The 5,095-nt window shown below is 49.2% G+C and overlaps 1 long non-coding RNA gene across 1 annotated transcript; it reads left to right on the top strand.

Annotated features, from left to right (window-relative positions):
• The first annotated feature begins 1,767 nt into the window (after nt 1–1,767).
• Nucleotides 1,768–5,095, top strand: LOC148107224 (uncharacterized). The gene is made up of 3 exons (XR_015722689.1): nt 1,768–1,921; nt 2,570–2,726; nt 3,374–5,095. It is a non-coding gene; the product is annotated as an uncharacterized LOC148107224 (long non-coding RNA).

The following is a 5,095-nucleotide window of genomic DNA, read 5'->3' as shown; positions in this document are numbered from 1 at the left end:
TCAGAGCTCCTGTTCAACAGCCACCCCAAATCAGCTTTCTCTCGCTTTTACTCTTTCTCACAGATGAGTGAGCATGAGGAGGTCTGGCCTTCCGTCCCTGTCACCACTTCCCCTCTGGGTCCCCAGTGCCACAGCCTGCTTGCTTGTCCCTGTAATTGAGCTATTTCTCACAGGGAACTCTGGCCAGGGCAGGGCACAGGTATAGGCCCTGGAGTCAAGGGACTTGGGTTCTACTCCATCGTAGCTGTTATGACCTTGAGCAATTCACTTAATCTTCCTAAACCTTAGTTTCTTCATCTGCAAAATGGAGGTACTGTATCAGCCTTACACAGGTCACCTAAAAGGACATTCCAGTCCAATCCCTCTGGCCTATCGATCAGAGCTTTGAAATCCAATGCCTATAGGCGCCTGCCAGATAACAGAAATGGGGGAAGGGAGCTGGTATGGGCCACAGAGAGTGGTGGGGACTGTGGGGGGACGGGGACACATGACCAGGTCAAAGGCGGCTGGCACCTCTCAGCGACAGCCAGGCCTTGCTGCATGGGAATGCAGACCCAAGTGCCAGCTGTCCCACGCATTTGGAACATGTGCCCCATTTTCCAAGAGAATAGAAATCCTGACTTTTATGTAATGGCTTCCAATTTTAGAATGTTGACCACAAAGTGAAATCTTTTAAAAATGCCAATTGGGTCAAAACCAACCCCATTTTTCATTTATACTTGCTAGACCACGGGCTCCCTGAAGGCAGAGACTGTGTCCCTAATGCCCAGTCTTGGGTTTAGTAAACACACAGGTACCTGGTACAGATAAAAGTGTTTTCAGACCTGTTATCAGATAGAATAAATATTTATTTATTGTTTCAAGTTTTTACTTAAATTCCAGTTAGTAAACATACAGTGTAATGTTAGTTTCAGATGTAGGATTTAGTGATCCACCACTTACAACACCCAGTGCTCATCAGGACAAGTGCCCTCCTGACTACCCATCGCCCATTTAAACCCCCCTTCCCTCCAGCAACCCTCAGTACAGCCCTCCGTAGTTAGGAGTCTGTTTTAAGGCTTATCAGATAGACAAAATGAGACTCTACTTCTTCCTAGGGGTACAGAGATGAGTATGATAAAGTTCCCGCCCTCCCTGGTGAATGGCATTTGATTATTCCGTCAGATCTCTTTACTTCCTGCCCCCTCATCCCAGACCCCAAGGGTCGGATCTGGGCCCGTGGTTCTCCGGAAGGGAGATTTGGCCCCCGAGATAGAGCTGCCAGATTCATCAAGTAAAACTACGGTATGACAATATCTGACATACACAAGCTAAACAATTATTCGTTATTTCTCCGAAATTGAAATTTAACTGGGCATTCTAGATTTTCCCTGGCAACCTTACACAGACCGGACATCCGGCAACGACTGATGACGGCACAGCTGGGATGGTTCTACTGACATCCGGGGAGTGGAGGCGGAAAATGCCGGAAAACGTGCCGCCGTGTGCAGCCCAGGGTCCCCAGCGCTGAGCGGCCGAGGCTCCGCCGTCGCTCGCGGTGGGCCGTGCAGGCTGAACGCATGACCGATGCACGAATGAACGAATGAATGAAGAGCACAAAGTCGCTTCTTAAAGACTAAGGGGGAAGAAACCCCAGGCATCCAGGCAGTCGGCCACTGCCTGGCTGTGTGACGTCACTTCCGTTGTCTAGCCTGTACTTCCCCATTCCTAAAATGAGGAAGTTGGAGTTAATTGGTGTTTCTATAACTTACGCGTGCATCGGAATCACCCCGAGGGCTTGTGAAAACACACACTCCTGCCCCTCCCACCCTAGGTTCCTGGCTGAAGGAGTCTCCGGGAGGCCTGAGACTCTGCATTCCTAACAAGTTCCCAGGGGATGTTGTTGGTCCTTGGACACACCTTGGGTAGCCCGGACGAGACGGTGGGTCAGGGCCCTTCTTGCCTGGTCGGTCCAGGATCTCCAGCTTCCCCGGGTACCCTCGGCAGGGCTGATGGGACCCGCACGGGAAGTCTGTTTTCTTTTTCCCCAGAGAGGGCTGGGTGCATCTCAAGGGGAGGGCCCAGGAGCCGATTTTCTCCCTCCGGTTTTTCCCGCGACCGCCGGTCTCCCCAGCCCGTGTCCTGTGAGACTCCGCCATCTACCGGTTGCATCTAGCCCGAGCTGGGCCTCGAGCAGTGCTCTATTTAGTGCCTGCTGGAGGGAAGAACATTCGGGGTGGCGTCTCTCCCAGCTGGCCTCCGGGGAAGCAGCCTTTGGTAACATCTGGGCCGTCTGACCCCTTCAGATGACTCGGCTTCCCGTTGGTGCCTGAATGAACGTAGGAGCATGAAAACAACACGCGCTTGCAAGCTTGTGGGCTAAGTTTTCACCAAACTGTTACTTTTTAGCTTTTAAAAACCCAATGTCCAGTTATTTTAATTTACTAAACACAAATGTTGGCGGTGATGTTTACATGGAAAAGGATTGTGTATCTTTACAAAGTTTTACTACGGGTACTCTTTTAGGTGGTTGCATAAGGCATGTTTATTTTATTTTTAAAAATATTTTATTTATTTATTTGACACACAGAAAAAGCACAAGCAGGGGGAACAGCAGAGGGAGAAGCAGACTCTCCGCTGAGCAGGGAGCCTGAGGAGGGGCTCGATCCCAGGACCCCCAGAACCCCCAGGACCCCGGGATCATGACCCGAGCCAAAGGCAGATGCTTAACTGACTGAGCCACCCAGGTGACCCCACATAAGGCATGTTTAAAGTGTGGTGATTCACTTAACAAACTAAGAAAAAAAAACTAAACCAATAGCACTGTCGGCAAGCATGTGCTGAGACAGACTCGCTTGCACACTTAGTGGGAGTGTGACCAGAAATTAAGCCAACACCGGCTTTACAGTGCAGGGTGGGGGTTGGAGTGCAGTCTCTGGAACTGGTCTAGACCTTGGTTTCATTGCTGACCCCGGGGAGAACCTATGTTACATGAGTCAAAGCACTTTCTTTTTCTGGTCTTAATTTTTCCAGCTGGAAATGAAGAACTCGAAGACGGTGGATGTTTCTCAAACTTTATTTTTTTTATTTAATTTTTATTCTTTTAAAGATTTTTATTTATTTGAGCGCATGAGAGAGTGAGAGCATGCGCATGAGTGGGGGGAGGAGTGGAGGGAGAGGGAGAAGCAGACCCAGGCGCCGGATGTTTCTTAAATTTGAACTTCATCGGAATCAGCAGGAGGGCTAGAAGATCTCAAAGTACAGAGATGCTGCTTTGATAGGTCTAAGTACACCTCACAGTCCACATTTCTTTCCTTTTTTCTTTTCTTTTCTTTTCTTTTCTTTTCTTTTCTTTTCTTTTCTTTTTACAAGATTTTATTTATTCATTTGACAGAGAGAGAGAGACAGCCAGCGAGAGAAGGAACACAAGCAGGGGGAGTGGGAGAGGAAGAAGCCGGTTCCCAGTGGAGGAGCCTGATGTGGGGCTCGATCCCAGGACTCTGGGATCACACCCTGAGCTGAGGCAGTTGCTCAATGACTGAGCCACCCAGGCGCCCCTCACAGTCCACATTTCTTAACCAGCTCCCTTGTCAACTATGTGACACCTTGGTCATGTGCCCCTCCAAGCCTTAGCTTCCTCACCTGGGAGTCTTCAAAGGGGGATTGCAGGTATTACAGGAGACAGGGCTGCACAAAGCTGTAGTTGCTCTCATGAATCTTAAACATGCTCATAGCATTTGAAATAGTAATTAACTTGTAGAAATCGATTTTAAGAAATTAACCATATGATCAAAGATGGTTACATTGGTATTATTTATGATTGTGAGAATCAAGAGGCATTCCAAGCATCCAAGTAGAGGAATTATTTAATAAATTATGGTACATCGTGTGCTGAAATGTAATGCAGCTACCGGAAATTGTTTAAAAAATCACAATCACTTTGGAAAATGCTCACAATATAATATTAAGAGAAAAGAGCAAAAGGCTTGGACATTATGAGATGATATCCACATGTTAAATATGTGAAGGTGTGCTCAACAGGGGCAGGGGTGGGAGGTAGGGATTTGGGGTAGGGGGTTAGGCCCTTTCCCCTCTCCCCGCTATATTTGAGCCACTGGGGGCCTGGGGCCTTATTTCAGTTTCTCGAAGATGCCCCACTTTCTCCATCCTCAGGGCCTTTTACTGTTCTCTCGACTAGAAATCGCTTCCCTCCTAATTCATCATTCAGGTGTCAGCGGCAATGCCATTGCCTCCCCTGGGAAGCCCTCCCTGACTACCCAGGCAAGGTTAAGCCCCACTGTTATAAGCACTTCTTCCACTATAATTCTTGTCCTTCCCTTTCACATGACTGTCAGCCCCATCACAGCACAGGTCTCCCTGTCGTAGTCCCTGCTGTACCCTCTGCTGTAGGATACGGGCCATAGTGCCTGGCACCCAGTACGCGCTCAATAAAATATTGCCACCAGGTAGACTTCGGTGACGTCACTCAAGTTTTATTTGGGAGGCAAATTAGAATCAGGAGGAGACTTGGTGAGCATCATGTCAATCCTTAGGCCATGCTGTCCTTACGCTCTGCAGACCTCGGGCAAATCCTTTCCCCTCCCTGGGTCTTAGTGTCCTCTAAAGAGGAGACAATTGGGTTTCCAGGAGCGGCAGATAGATTGTAGCTTCAGGGCCGCGTCTGGGATGTGGGTGGCTGTTACCCGACCACGGTGCCGAGAAGGATTCTGAAGCTGAATACAAGGTCAGTAGGAAAATTGAGTAACGGGGTCTGCGGTGGTGGAAGAGGGGCTGTAGTAGCCCGCCGGCCAGGCTTCGGCATCCTTGGAATGGAATTCCTAAGGTGTTGGGGGGGGGTCAGGGTTTAAACTCTTACGAAGTTTAAGGATCTGATAAAAATTAAGGCCAGTATTGCAAGCGCAGCTTCGTGCAGGGGCGGGTGGAGAGCTGCTCGTAACTTGAGAGCAGAGGCCGGTCGCTGCCCCGCGGGCCCTGGCCTGTCTCAGCTCTGCTGATGGGTCCTTCTGGGAATGGACTCGAGCGGCCAATAGGATTTCGCAAAAGAAGTGGAATTCCTTGATTTTGTAATCGAACACAGTGAGGAACAAACGACACC

Source organism: Ursus americanus, chromosome 33 (assembly GCF_024610735.1).
Source record: "Ursus americanus isolate L20-20 chromosome 33, mUrsAme1.1.p, whole genome shotgun sequence".
In the NCBI taxonomy this organism is placed as follows: Eukaryota; Metazoa; Chordata; class Mammalia; order Carnivora; family Ursidae; genus Ursus; species Ursus americanus.
Note: the sequence above shows the minus strand (reverse complement) of the source record. Positions and strands in the feature narration are given on the sequence as shown.